The sequence below is a fragment of the Meriones unguiculatus genome, chromosome 2 (assembly GCF_030254825.1).
Source record: "Meriones unguiculatus strain TT.TT164.6M chromosome 2, Bangor_MerUng_6.1, whole genome shotgun sequence".
Classification (NCBI taxonomy): domain Eukaryota; kingdom Metazoa; phylum Chordata; class Mammalia; order Rodentia; family Muridae; genus Meriones; species Meriones unguiculatus.
The window spans coordinates 35,965,950-35,980,618 of NC_083350.1; the positions used below are offsets into that span (position 1 = coordinate 35,965,950).

The window sequence follows — 14,669 nt, forward strand, 5'->3', positions numbered from 1 at the left end:
CTGCGGCATAAACCCTGAGCGCTTTCTTCCCCTGCCGGAACATCTGCGGACAACTCTGCCGCTTGGAAAAACGAGGAGCTAATAAGCACGTCCAGTCATGGGTGGGCACAGGTGTCTCACCAGCCCCAAAAACACATCCCAGTTCCAGCAAGTGGGCTGCCTCAGACTGACCCCTTGAGACTTCCAGTCACGCTGTGTGTTTGGCCTGGGAGAAGAGACTCATTGGCAGAGGAGTCAGCATCATTGTCCACGGGGCCTGACTTTACTGGCAGAATGCATTCCCTGAAACATATTGACTCTCTAAACACGGAACGTGGGCCCACAGTTTATTAAAAGCAATTGTGTGTCTCCTCTGTCTAGCCAAGTGCTTGGGCTCTTACACAACTCTCCAGGACCAAGCTTCAGGCATGCTCCTTGTAAGCAAAGCTGTTGCCCACCAGCCCAGTTCATGTAGAGCCTCTGATACCCCACAGTGACCCTTTTCTGGAATGTTCACTGGTCACTTAGTCATGCACCATCTGGTGAGACCTGATTTTACCATTTGCGGTGAGTACACATTTAACCTTTTTTTCCCTCCTTAACAGAGCTTTATCATGTTGTACCTATACTGTTCTTAAACTTTTTGAGGGTATGAGTTAATTTTCAAAGCAGCTTTGGAGCTTATTAAGAAAGTTGTAAGCACAGGCACGGGGGAGGGGTAAGAAAGGGACAGCTGTACACATTTTCGAAGGGTGTGTTAGGTTTCTCAAGAAAGTGCCATTTAAGTCTTTTAACAATAGCTTTATGTGATTTAGGTGGCTGAAAACCAGGCCGAACAAGGACTTGCATCCTGCCTATCCAGGGATGGAAGTCTCAACTTGCCTGATCTCAGGTACCCAGCAGAAAGTCTGGATAGAAGCATCATTGATAGCCATCTCTACTCCATGCCTCACCTCATAAAACAAACAGACAAAAACGAAACACGCAATGAACTGTGGCAAATAATCCTAAGATAAGCACCTCAGAACAGAGTGACAGCTATTTAAACTTGAGATACCTGAGAACCATGCATCTAAGAAATCATTAAAGCTTAAGGTAGAATGTGACATTGACTTAATTTAGGTAGATCTTGGACAACTGAAGACACATTGGCCAAATCCTCAAGTGAACATACTCTGTATTTTATTTTAATACAGGCTCATTTCCTCCTTGTGATGCTCTCACATCCAATTTTATAGAATGGCTGAGGACCAATTTATTTTTTGCTTATATGAAGCAGGCTTTATCATATTTTTATTAATGTCAAGCTTTTAAACATGGTAATTTATATATAAAGTATTGTGAAGGCTGTTGAGGAAGAAGAGACATCAGCAGTAGAACCCAGCTGTGAACTCTATGAAGTAGATACCAACTCAACAGGCAAGCTGTGCCTACTGTTGCAATTCTGCTCTGCGGCAACCCACTGCTTCTTGTTGGTTTGGAAGTGTGCTGCAAGGAAGGGACTTCAAGCCTGGCACTATAAACATGGTCAACAATTCAAGGCTGGGGAGGCCTTAGGCCCTAGCCGGGAACTTCAGCTAAATGGGCACTGCATCAAATTGCTTTCTAAGCACTTACATTTACATCCATAGTCAAACTCTACTCTTGGCTCTAATTAGAAAGCTTCTTTTTTTTCTATGAACAGAGATGAATGGAGAGACTGTTGGTTATTTAAGGTGCTGAGAAAAGGGAGTCCTTAAATGCTCAATCCTGAGGAAGATAGGCTTCCTTTCTCTAAGGCTCTGGGAATGTTGCAGAAGGGGTAGGCAGCATTTTAAGAGCTAGAAGGTGGGAAGAAGGGCTGTGGAACATTATCTTCTCTGCTCACTACAAACTTTGCAATCAGGAATTCACAGCAGATCTGACTGCATGTTTTGGGTCTGTATAAGACTGAACATAGAAACAGGAGGTCATTGACTGGGTAGGGGCGTGTGGGATCCTACCTTCGATGCTGAACTATTATCTCCAAAGGATTTTGGATGATGGGTAGGGGTCTTTATCTTGAAATGAGAAAACCACCAGGCTCCACTGGAAAATCCACAGCCATGGTACTCAGAGAGCCCTGGCTAAACTCAGTGGGTCACAAAGCAAGACAACCTGGGAAAGGAACTTGTTGGAAAGAAGGCATTGACATGGGTTTGAGGGAGATATAACAGGGTGGGGATGAGAAAACTCCAAACACAGTGTGTGTGTGTGTGTGTGTGTGTGTGTGTGTGTGTGTGAAATTATCAAAGAATACAGTTATAATAAAAATAATTATAAGTTCTAGCCACTTATAAAATGCTCTTGATTATATAATCAAGTATCTCTTGATTATAACTCCAATAGTGTAAGTCTAGTAGAGAAGTAAAAATTCTATTTTATTGAGTTTGGAGCATTGGTAGATGTGTGAAAAGTGCAGGCAGAACATACATATCTGGGCGTCAGAAATTTCAGAGCAGTGATGCGCCAGCTGAAGGAAGTCTACAGAGACAATGACATTCTCAGCTACACACCAGCAGCCTTCTGTGTCATCCAGTTGAAAATCACATCCTCTCTTTAGCAATATTTGGAGGCTGGATACTTTATAATAGTGATGACATTCTGGTCATTAGGTATTCAGTATCTGAGTTCCACCAATAAATTGTAGTTTATGTTTCTATTGCATGGTTTCAGGGATACCTAGGTCCCTATCTGCTGCAGAGGATTGCTGGCATATCCTGCCCTCTACCCAGAATTCCCTAGTCCTCTTCCAGAGGCCCTTCACTATATAATCCAGACATTTTTGTCCCCCTGCCCCACGTTCTCTTCAGCTCTCCTCTTTCTTGCTGTATCACTCCTCCTTTTTCCCCTGTTCCCTCTCTCCTCTCTCCAAGCACACTTTTCTCTCTCTCTCTCCCTCCCTCTGCATGGCAGCTGAGAGCTGCTCCCAATAAACCTGCATTTATATACTATAACTTCATTTTGCCATTAGCTCACTCATTCTGTCATTTCAACCATCACTATTAGATACGTCAGCTAAAAATGTTTCCAATAGTTTGTAAGTCAGTGGCTGTTGAATTCTAGATTTTCAAACAAACTCTTTTACAAATATTAGCTGAGTGTGTGTGCATGAAACCACCACCATAATGAAGACAGTGAGCATGTCCATCATCTCCACATGCTTTCTTAGGCTTTGTTATTCTGCCCCTTTCAACCTGAACCCACCAGCCCCAGTCAACATTGACAACCTCTCACAGCACAGTTTACTTTAATAGAATTTTACACACTTAGAAACACATGGCATTTCCCCCACCCCACCCCCAACAAGAGAGGCTTTCTCTGTGTAACCGCCCTGGCTGGCCTCAAATGCACTTTACAGGTTAGGCTAGCCTGGAACTCACAGAGATCTGCCTCTCTGCTGGGATTAAAGGTGTGTGCAACCACTGCCCCAGCCGCTTCTTTCACTTAGAAAAAGTTCTGTTTCATCCACATTGCTGTGTCCACTGATTGCCAATTTCGTGCTAAGTGGTGTTGAAATGTGTTACTTTATTGTCACATCTATGGACACTTGGGTCATTTCCAGCTTCTGGCTGTTACCAATAAAGCCACCATGGGTATTTGCATTTTAGTCTTCTGGTGAATGTAGTTTTAATCTTCTGTGAATGTCTAGGAAGGATGTCTGGATGATCTGGCAGGTGTCTGCTTGTCTTTCTTAGAAATCACCAAATTGCTCTTTAGCATAGCTGTATTATTTTACGTTGTCAGCAGCAGTACGAGAAAGTTAGAATCCTCTCTTCCTGTGCCAGAAACTGATCTGATTGAGTCTTGAAATCTGGGTATGCTAGTAGGTATTTTGCAGTTTTTCACTGTGATTTGACTAATGATGACTACTTTTAAACATCAGCTCAATTACACACTTGTTATTCTCAATAGATTCTTGGTTAACAGAGGGCTGACATCTTTTCCATACTTAAAACACTTTAGTGATTTACATGCTGTTGATTCGGAGTGGTTTTTTAAAGTTTGGGTATAGCCACTGTGGTACAGATAACTTTCAAGAGTTCTTAAAGCCATTTTTTGCTCTGTCTTCATTCTCTTTAAATGGTCCTTTAAAATGGGCATTTTTTTTTATTTCAATGCAATACACTTTATCAAATTTTTAATGTGAGTTTTCCTGTTTGTTTTCTAAGACCTTTTCCTGAAATAAAAAAAAAAAATCTCATTTTTTTTCATGGGCATTTTTTAGTTCTAGGTTTCAAATTTGCATTAACTTTTTTAATTGGTGTTCTAAGATAGGATGAAAATTTATTTGTTTTTATTTGGAGGTTTATTTGTTCTAGTGCCATTGAATTGTGTGGAATATTGTGGAAAATCAACTAAATATATAGATGCAGATCTGTTTCAATCCTCTGTTCAATGTGCCTATCTTTAAATCAAAATTGTTTCCTTTGATTCTCTTTTTCAAAATTGTTGCGGGTGGCTGTGCTGTCTTTAACTTCTAACTTTTGTTTTAGAGTTAGTGTTAGTATTTAGGAACTGAACCTGCTTCTGGGTTGCCTAGCAACCTATGATGTCATCTTGTGTCACCGGCCAGGTTACCTTGCTCCTTAAAAGGGAATAATCTGCCATCTGGTCCCTTTCTTGCTCTTGGCCTCTTGCCTTCTCTTGCCCTCTTTCCCTGTGGCCCTCTCCCCTTTCTCTGTTGGGGCGCCCTCCTCTTTCCCCCCCATCATGTCCTACTTTCCCTTCTCTCTCTCTCTTCATCTCCATCTAATAAACCTCTTTCACATGATGTCTGTTGTGCGCCTCATCGTTATTTAATTGTCCCATCAGTGAGCTTCTCAATGTCTACAAAAGAGCCTCTTGGCACTTTAGATTGCATGGAATGGAATCTAGAGATAAGACAAGGTCTGCTAGCTTTTGTTAGGGAGTGGAAAGAGAGACAGGAGAGGCAGAGAGACAGAGACAGATGGAGAGACAGAGAATGACTCATGTGTAGCACAGGCTGGGCTATATCTTGTTATGTAGCTGAGGCTGGCCTCCTATGCACTTATAGCTGCAAGTGCTAGGGTTAGGATCAGTCTTGCAAGTGCTAGGGTTAAAGCTAAGAACTGATTTTTTTCATAATATATTAATTAATGTCTTCTGCCTTTGAGCAGACTCTTTCTCCCACTTGTTTATGTCCTCTTTACTTTCTATCACCATTTTGTGACTTTCAATGCATAGATCTTTGTATCTGCCGTCCCTAAATATTTCTTACTTTTCAAATATCTTACAAGTTGCATTGACTTTACTTTCAATGACTGTTGGGTCAGTCTCAGTGTATAGAAGTACAGTTGGATTCTTATGATAATTCAAAATGTTGACTTTAGCAATGTTGCTAAAGTCAAATAATAGTTCTAGATGTTTTGTTTTTTTGAGGGGGGTTGTAGATTCCACTTTGTGTTTTACAAAGACCATTATTTTGTCTATGATAAAGACCACTTTTTTTCTTCTGGATGTCTTTATTTTTCTTATCTTGCTAAATGATTAGACTCTGAAGTCTGTCAGTGAATAAACATGAGAAAAGCAGACATTTCCCTCTTACTCTTCATCTTCAGGAAAACATTCAGTGTTTTACCCTGAGCTACATTGTCAGTTGTAGGCTTTTAATATTAATGAATTTTGGATTTGGTGAATATCTTTCCTGACACTACTGATTTAACATATGCCAGCAGTTTCATAATAATCATTCTCCTTTTAAAGAGTTGAATATTTTTATGATTCTATTTAAAGTTTCTTCTTGTTTATTTTGCTGTTTTAGTGGTTTTGGGAAGGTGTAGGGAATAAGTGATGTTATATCATTTTTTAAAATTGAAACTGGATTCTTTTCTCACCTAATATACCCTGTTTACATTTTCCTTTCTTTTAATCCTCCCAGTTTTGCACTCCCTCCTTTCTGCTCTAAACCTACTCTCCTTCTGTCTCTCATCAGAAAAGAGCAGGCTTCTAAGAAATAACAACTAAGTATGTCAAAATAAAACATTCTAAGAGAAAACAAAAACCAACACATCAAGACTAGCCTAGAAAAAAAAAATATATATATATACATATATCCAAGAGCAGGCACAAGAATCAGAGACGTACCTGTTTATACACTCAGGAATCCCATAAAAATACTAAGCTAAAAGCTATAACCTTTTTGTAGAGGACATGGTGCCGACCTCTGTCAGCCCTGTGCTTGCTGCTTCTTTCTCTGTGGGTTCATATGAGCCTCGCTCAGTTGATTCTGAGGGCCTTGTCCTGATATCTTCCATCCCTTTTTTATGCTTTCTGCTTCCTCTTCTGAGGAGTCCCCTGCGTTCTGAAGTTCTGAGGGAAGGAAACATCCAATATAGAGCTATGTATTTCCAAGGACTCTCTCCTGTTTCTCTCTCTCCCTTTCCTCCCTCCTCCCTCTCTCTCCTCTCTCTGCATGATGTCTGGCTGTGGGTCTCTGCATCTGTTCCTACCTGCTGCAGGAGAAAGCTTTTCTGATGATGACTTAATAAGGCACTGACCTATGAGTGTAGCTGAATATCATTTTGAGTCATTTCATTAACACTTTTTTTAGATCACCAGTGTTTGGTTTTACCCTGGGTCTCTAATCTATCTAGTCTCTGGTTCTTGATCACCAGAGTAGATTTAGGCATGGGTTCTATCTGGTGGGGTGGGCCTTAAGTCAAATCAGACACTGGTTGGCTACTCTCATATGTTCTGTGCCACCATTGCCCTAGAATACTTTGCAGGCAGGACAGATTATAGGTCAAAGGCTTGGTGGCTTGGGTTGGTGTTTATGTTTCTCCTTTGGTAGCCTGAAGAGTGCTTTCCAGCAGTGAGGACACCAGAGCACAGCGGTGAATGCTCCAAGTAGGCACCAGGTTGACTTCTCCTTGTTCCATGAATTGTGTGGGTGTTGTTCTTACAAACTGGGACCACTGTCAGTTTTCAGAGAGCAACCCACTATCTTAGGAACAGCCTGGGTTGTTTGGCTGTTTCTTGCAGAGTTTACTCAGTTCTCTTCTCTGGATTTTTACTCTCATTTTCAAGTGTTCTATGTTGTTTTAAGTTAGACAGTACATTGCTGTTATCTTAAATATTGCTATCTTTTTAAATATTTTATTGTAATTATTTATGTGCTTGTATGCATGCATATGTCCTCAGAGGCCTAGGGAACCTGAGCCTAGGTGGCTAGGTTCCACCTAGGGAACCTAGGGAACCTGAGCTCACATCCCAGGTGGCTGTGCGCACCCACGTGGTTGCTGGGAACCAAACTCAGGTCCCCTGGAGAAGAAGCAAGCGCTCAACCTGTGAGCCACCTCTCCAGCCCAGTTACTAGATTTCAAGTAGATTCAGAAAATAATTTTTCATCCTTCCATAGGGCAATATACACTTGCACCTCTCCTGATGCCCTGCTTTTATGAATGTCTGTTTCTATTGTTATTATTTTCCTTTCAGTGTATCTAGTATAGTTCAAATCTGCTTACAAATTCAAAAGCTAAAAGTAGCTTTTGAATATCCCAGAAAAGAATCTTTATTTTACCTTCCATTTTGTTGAAAACCGATTAGGAATGGGATTGTACATTGTGCACTTTTTCTTTCAGTTCTTCAACAATATTTCTCACTATTTCATTATTTGAATTATTTCTTTGAAAAAAAATTTAATGAGGATTTTATCTGTGTATTTCTCTAGCTCCTTTTGAAACATTTCTATTATAGGTTTTACAAAATTTGGTTGTGATTAATCATTACATGGTGTTTCTTGTAGATGGTTTTATACTAATTGAGAGTATAAATTTTTAATTCTCAATAAGTTTGGAGAGTTTGGACCATTATTTTTTTTCCAATTTCTTTCTTCCATCTTTTCTTTGAAAGCCTACATGTACATATATGAATCCACTTGACACTTTCACGTTATTTCTATTCCCATGATGCTTTTCTTCTGCGGCCCTTCCCTCCCTATCTCATCCGGCTGTCCTAGAATCTGCTCTGCAGACCAGACTCACCTCAAACTCAGAGACATGCCTACCTCCACCTCCCAAGTGCTGGGATTAAATGTGTGTGCCGCTATGCCTACCTCAGTTTTTCTCTGTTTCTACTATGCACTCTTGTTTCCTGTTTGGAAAAACTATCTCAAGAGAGAGCATGTAGTGTCAAATGGCTTTTCTTGCTGGTGACAACTGTTTGAAAAAACCTAACTTTAGTTCTATTGTTGGGAAAACCTTGTATTCTACTTTGATTGGGATATTTAACATGCTGAGTTAATGGTTAAAATGTCCCCCTTCATCCTTAGGCTAAAATTTAAATGTATTTTGCCTAATCTATTAGCCTTAGAAATTCCAAGTCCGCTATTGACTTCTATTGGCAATATTCAGTTCAATTCTCAAGTCAGGCCAACTACTGTGCCAGCCTTCTCTTTAGCCTACCCCTATTTCCCCTCTCTTTGAATATACTAAGGTTGTTGACTTACAATGTACATAAGTAGTTTTTTATATCTTTCAGAAATAAGTTAAAATATTCAGTTCATAACCATGAATGTAGGAGAAAAAAGGTCCCTGGATACAGAAATGTATCCTGTGATCTTTCCTCAGAACAGATCTAGTGAGGCCATGGGTTAATATGTAGTGCTTAGATAGTGCCCCCAAAGCAAGATAAACAAAAGCAGTTAAAATTTTGCTGTCTTTTACACTCTAAGACTGACCAGTAAATTCTTTTGAGGAACTCTTCATATTGGCTTGCTATTCCTGTTAAAAGAGCCAGCTAAGATGAGAATCTTTGTTCTGATGGACAGGACCAAAATCACCTCAAAAGAGAAGCTGGCTTTCATGCCACTAGAACCACACACATACATGATTATAGACCCTGCTAGTACCAGGTAAGAGGGAATATGCTTTGAGGAAGTTCTGTATATTTGTGTTTCCCTGTAAGTTTTTATTTACTTCTTACCCTGTTTTCTACACACACACACAAACACACAAGCCATAGCTTATCTATGAAGGCCTCATGCTAACTTACAGAATCTAGTTTCTTCCTTCCACCATGGGGATCGAATTCAGGTCATCAAGATGGTAAGCGCCTTCATCTCCTCCACTATCTTGCAGGCCCTTATTTTGCATCTTTTAACAGTGAAGGTATGGTACCAACCAACGGCCATAGGGACCAGGAAGGATTCAAACTGTGAAGCAATAAACAAGAAGACAGAAAAACACGATTACATTTTGAGAGACGTGACTGTTCGTCTTGGGCCCTGAGTACACGGAAGCCACTCATCCTCCTGTGGCTTTGTGGTTCTGCAGTTACAGGCATTCCGGCTCCCCAGCACTCTGCCCATCCATCCTCAGTAAGGACACAAACCAAAGGCAGTTCTATTGTACAAGAAAACACTTCTCTGTGGAGCTGCTTTCTTCATGTCCGTAATGAAATGGATGAAAGAAGCCAAAGGGGGTTTATGCAGGTGAGAGAGATGTATGGTACCAGGACGTGGTGAGGTTGAAGACCTTATACCTCTGCCTTTCCAGTCTTACACAAGACGGCTTTTGGGAGTGTTGTTCATTGCAGAATCTACCAGCCACAGGAGATACTGAGTAGGCTCACTTTTCTTATTGGTTTACCCAAATTGTCAGTACGTAGTCATCTTGTTTAGGAACCCCCTTTTCCTGGGATCTGTTGTTGTCACACTTTGGACCTGAAAAAGGTGCACCGATTGGCAGATACACTTATCAGATAGACATGGCCAAGCTTGAAGTAACTGTGGGTTGTAGTTCGTCAAGATGAATATAGCTAATGGGCTTTTGGTGTTTGAAGTGTTACCATGTGGTTATCCTGTTTCTTCCTTTTCTCTGCTGCTCTTCAGAGCTAACGCTACTGTTACTTTCACCTTCCCAGGGGGAAGTATTTGATAGGTAGTCTGGTGACAAAAAATTTGATTGCTCGGGCTTGAATTGAAAGGTCAGCCTTTTACAATTCCTTTGTGAAATACTCTCACATAGATTCAGAGCTCCTCAAAGTGGATCTTAAAAAAATAAATTCTAAATAAATAAATTCTCCTATTATGTGTTGAGAATAAACAGGGTCTGAATGTAATGTAAAATGTCTGAAGCAACAGCAAAGAGAGGGCTGTCAGGACAGGGGATCACTCAGTGGGTAAGAGTGCTTGCTGTGAGAATGCATGAGAGCCTGGACTCTAATCCCCAGTGCGCGCGCGTGCGCGCGTGCGCACACACGCACGCACGCACGCATGCAGTCACACACGCAAGCCTGGACACCTGCAATCTCAGTACGTGGTGGGACAGATAGAAGGATGCCTGTGGCTTACTGACTGTCAGAGAAAGCCTGTCACAAGAGAATAGGGTGAGGTTTATAGAACAAAATACCCAACATTCCCCTCTGACCTCCAGATATGCACATAGGGGAGGACACACACACACGCATTATGTAACAACAATTGGTGAAAAAAGAGGTCATGAACTTGAAGGAGTGCAAACAGGTATAAGGGAAAGATTTGGAGGGGGTAAGGGGAAATGGGAAATAATGCAATTGTATTATAATCTTAAAGAATAATTGTTCTCCATGCTACTTTTCTTGAACTATTCTTTTACATATGGTAGAAACATTTTAAAAGTTGAAATGCCTCAGTTTCCATCATTTGCCTCCATCTAATGAAATTATCAATATCTTCTAAATCCAGTGATACAGATATCAACTGGGTCCTTATCTTTCTTATTAAACCTTTGAAAGAGAAAAAGAAATTCGCTGAAACAGTAAGACACGAATGAAAATAAAGCCAATCTTAAATAATGACCTCTTTTTTTCTTACCTCTGCAGGCAACACTTGCTACATCCCCATAATCATCCTTTTTCTGAGGACATGACAAGCAAGTTTCTGTTGATCCGCTTTTTAAAACTATCAACAATATTAACTCTTGAATATTAAAACAATGGTATGGTATAGGGTTGTCTGTGTTGAATGAATTCACTCCCTTCATCTTAGTTGGTGCGTGCAAGGGTTAGACATCAAGTGAGGACTTGAGCTATTTTTTTTCTTTGTTTAAAACATCAAGACATACACATTTGTGAAATTGTTTCTGATTTTTGATTTCTGACAAAAATGTATGTGTGTTTATATATTCTGAGTTTTCTAAATGTACTGATATTTGTAGACAGCCTATCATCAAAGAGGAGCAAGAAATTAATTAGCTGCTGAACTTGGTGTAGTTTCTCACTCATAAAGAAGGTCAGTAGGTACTTACAGAATACATGGAAAACTATAACTTAATGGGAGGCTATTGTCAGGCCTAGGTTTTGGTTGTGTGCTATTTATAAACTTGTTAGCGAGTCCATTACTGTTTCGTTGACCAAAGACATGGACTCCTGAAGACACAGACACAGGACACTTTTGTCTGCGGCATAGGAAGCAGCCTGCTGACCAGCACAGTTACACATTTGCTTTCCCTGTCATGACTTCACGTGTGTTGATGGATTTGACATGGAGATTAGAGCTATAGAACACTGAATAATTTATAACAAACAGTAACCAAGCTTAGTGGTAGTGATGGTTGTTTACCTGGTTGGTTGTTTGGTTGGTTGGTAGGTCGGTTGTCAGTTGTATAGAATACACCTACTGTATCTCTCAGAACAAGCTGACAATTTCATGTATATCCTGGACTGAAAATTGAGCTAGAGACATTGAGTACAGCCACTCCACCTCTGAGGGTCAATAGCTTATAAGCTCAAATTGTTTTGTCTTTTAGAAGCTGTCTTTCCTGAAAATCCCTATAGGATCACAATTTTTAGGCAGACATACCAAGACATGGTTTCTCAGTAACAGGCTTCTGGCTCTGAGTACCCCATTCTTCACTGATTCCCAGCACATCTGGTAAAGTGAGCAAGCTAGTGGCTTCAGGGACATTTCACTTTTAATGGATACCCCGTTCCCTGGGCATGAAAACGCTGGGGTGCCCAAAGCAGGCTTGCGTGGGCCGTGAAGCTGGGAAGATGCTCACTTTTGGGCCTGCTCGTGTTTGAGACGGCTTTTCCGTACCACGTCTGCCACTTTTTGTTGTATAAACAGGCCATAAGTATGGGCTGAAAGTGAAGCCAAAAGGATGAGTAAGTTCTCCAGTTCAGAAAAGGCCGCCTCTTCCACGTAGGGCTAGCCAGGCACTGCCTGATGAACAAAAGTGCTGGACCGAAGTGGGGGAGTGAGTCCAACTCCAATAAATTAAGTGTCTTCTATTTTTAGAAGGCGAAGCCCAGCATAGAGTGTATGTGCAATTGCACACACGCTTCATGGTAAGACAGAGCTAGTAAATATTACTCACAATGACCAGAAGAGGGCACCTAGCACAAATGAATGAATGAGGTAGTCACCAACACCAGCTTCAAAGACTCTTCTTCCTACACTTGTTACACTTCATTAATTCATTTATTTTCTGTGTGCTCTGCACCTTTTGTAACTTCATTACATGTTCTTCATGATGAGAATCCCCTTAGGTCCCAGTCACATTCAGTGATGATTTTCTCGTATAAAAAATATTGCAGAATTGCTTTTACAAAGTTTGCCAAAATCAACACATGAGAGGGGTCAAAACGTACCAAAATAATTGAAACATTTTTTTTTCTTTTTTAAGGAAAATTTTTATTTCTTTTGTTTATTTTATTTCTCTGTATGTCTGCTTTGGTTTAATTTCTAATCCGAAGCTCAGAGAAGTCACATTTAAGTACCAATAAATGAGAATAATATTATACCATTATAAAATGAAATGAGACATTATATTTTGTATTTTCCAGAAAAAAATAAACTCAAATCCTACATATTTTCTTGCAATCCCAGGGCAGACATAAACAATACACTGGCCAACCATCATGTTCAGGCATATAATTTTCTTTCTTCCTAAAGTGGACACTCCCTGGGAAAATACAAATAACTCCTCATTTCAAAGCCTTCAACACAAAAAGAAAGTAGGCCACTTTGACCAGAGCAGAAAATAATCTTTTCCAAGCAGGCTGACAGAGCTCCTCATCATCCAAGGGAAAAATACATACCGAGAGTTTTTATTGCTTGATTTTGTTTCATTTTCAAATGCTTTTTTATAGGCGTGGAGGGACAATACCGATGAATGATGTTCCAGAATAAAACTCATCACATCTTTTATTTCAGCCCAACGTGGCTCCCCATCCCCGGTGTTTTCGAAATGATGAGACAGTGACAGAGCATGGCTGAGGCACCCTCTGCAGGGCACTGATGGCTTTCACCTCTGGGGTCCTTACTCCATTCCTGTTTGACTAGCCTCACACTGAAAAGTGGGCTTCAGACTTCTTTCCCTCCTACTAAATATGTAAAATTCCTGACCGTCTGCATAGACTGTGGTGGTTTCATTTGTATCACAGTAACTCTTGCCAGCTTAAGTCCAGGAATCTATTTCACATTCAAAGAAAATAGTTTGCTCTCAGCTGACAATTTACATTCTACATCACTATCAATAATAACCAATGCCATTATTAAGCAACTGCTAGATGCCATTATTCTCTGCAATACCTACCAAGGTGGATTTTATTGTCAACAACCTACAGAACCAAAGACTGAAGAGAGTTAAAGAAATGATCCACAAACACAGCAATACAAACAAAGCAGAATTCATGCCAACTGTGATTGTTCCTAAGTCCATGCCATGTCCACTGTTACTTAAAAATAAATTATTTTTACCAACATGAAACACAAAGTGGTTTTCTATATTACAGAAGCACCATAACTAGTTTTCTGTTTTCATAACTGTAAATGGCAAGGTATATTAATGCTTACTGGGTTAAGGATATACTATGGCATATGTTTTCTGGTAAAACTTATAATTGATAAATATTAGGACATTTCCCCTAGTATTTACATATTTTAAGTAAAAACCTCACTGCTGAGCATAACACTTGAACGAATAATCAAGTTTCTAAAACAATAATATACATTTACCTATGGTAAAATACACATTACACAAAATTGTGGTGCATTTACACAATGGAATACTACTCAGCAATTAAAAACAAGGAAATCATGAGATTTGCAGGCAAATGGTGGGAACTAGAAAAGATCTTCCTGAGTGATGTATTCCAGAAACAGAAAGACACACATGGTATATACTCACTCATAAGTGGCTATTAGACATATAATAAAGGATAAACATACTAAAATCTGCACACCTAAAGAAACTAATCTAGAAGGAGGACTCTGGGTAAGATGCTCAATCCTCATTCAGGCAAAGAGGATGGACATCAGAAGAGAGAGAAAACAGGCAACAGGACAGGAGCCTACCACAGAGGGCATCTGAAAGACTCTATCCTGTAGGGCATCAAAGCAGATGCTGAGACTCATAGCCAAACTTTGCGCAGAGTGCAGGGAATCTTATGAAAGAAGGGGGAGATAGAAATAACTGGAGGGGACAGGAGTTCCACAAGGAGCACAACAGAACCAAAAAATCTGGACACAGGGTCTTTTCTGAGACTGATACTCCAACCAAGGACCATGCATAGAGATAACCTAGAACCCCTGCACAGATGTAGCCCATGGCAGTTCAGTGTCCAAGTGGGTTCCATAGTAATAGGAACAGGGGCTGTCTCTGACATGAACTAATTGGCCTGCTCTTTGATCACCTCCCCCTCTGGGGGGTGCAGCCTTACCAGGC

General features: G+C 40.3%; 2 long non-coding RNA genes across 2 annotated transcripts in view; one reads left to right on the forward strand and one right to left on the reverse strand.

Moving 5' to 3' along the window:
- The window catches only part of LOC132652313 (uncharacterized), a 46,486-nt gene that overhangs the window by 6,425 nt on the left and 25,392 nt on the right, over positions 1–14,669 (reverse strand). The window contains exon 2 of the long non-coding RNA XR_009589812.1: positions 9,013–9,172. This is a non-coding gene — a long non-coding RNA (uncharacterized LOC132652313). The remainder of the gene's footprint in view (positions 1–9,012; positions 9,173–14,669) is intronic.
- On the forward strand, positions 290–10,938 carry LOC132652314 (uncharacterized). The gene is made up of 3 exons (XR_009589813.1): positions 290–546; positions 795–871; positions 10,822–10,938. It is a non-coding gene; the product is annotated as an uncharacterized LOC132652314 (long non-coding RNA).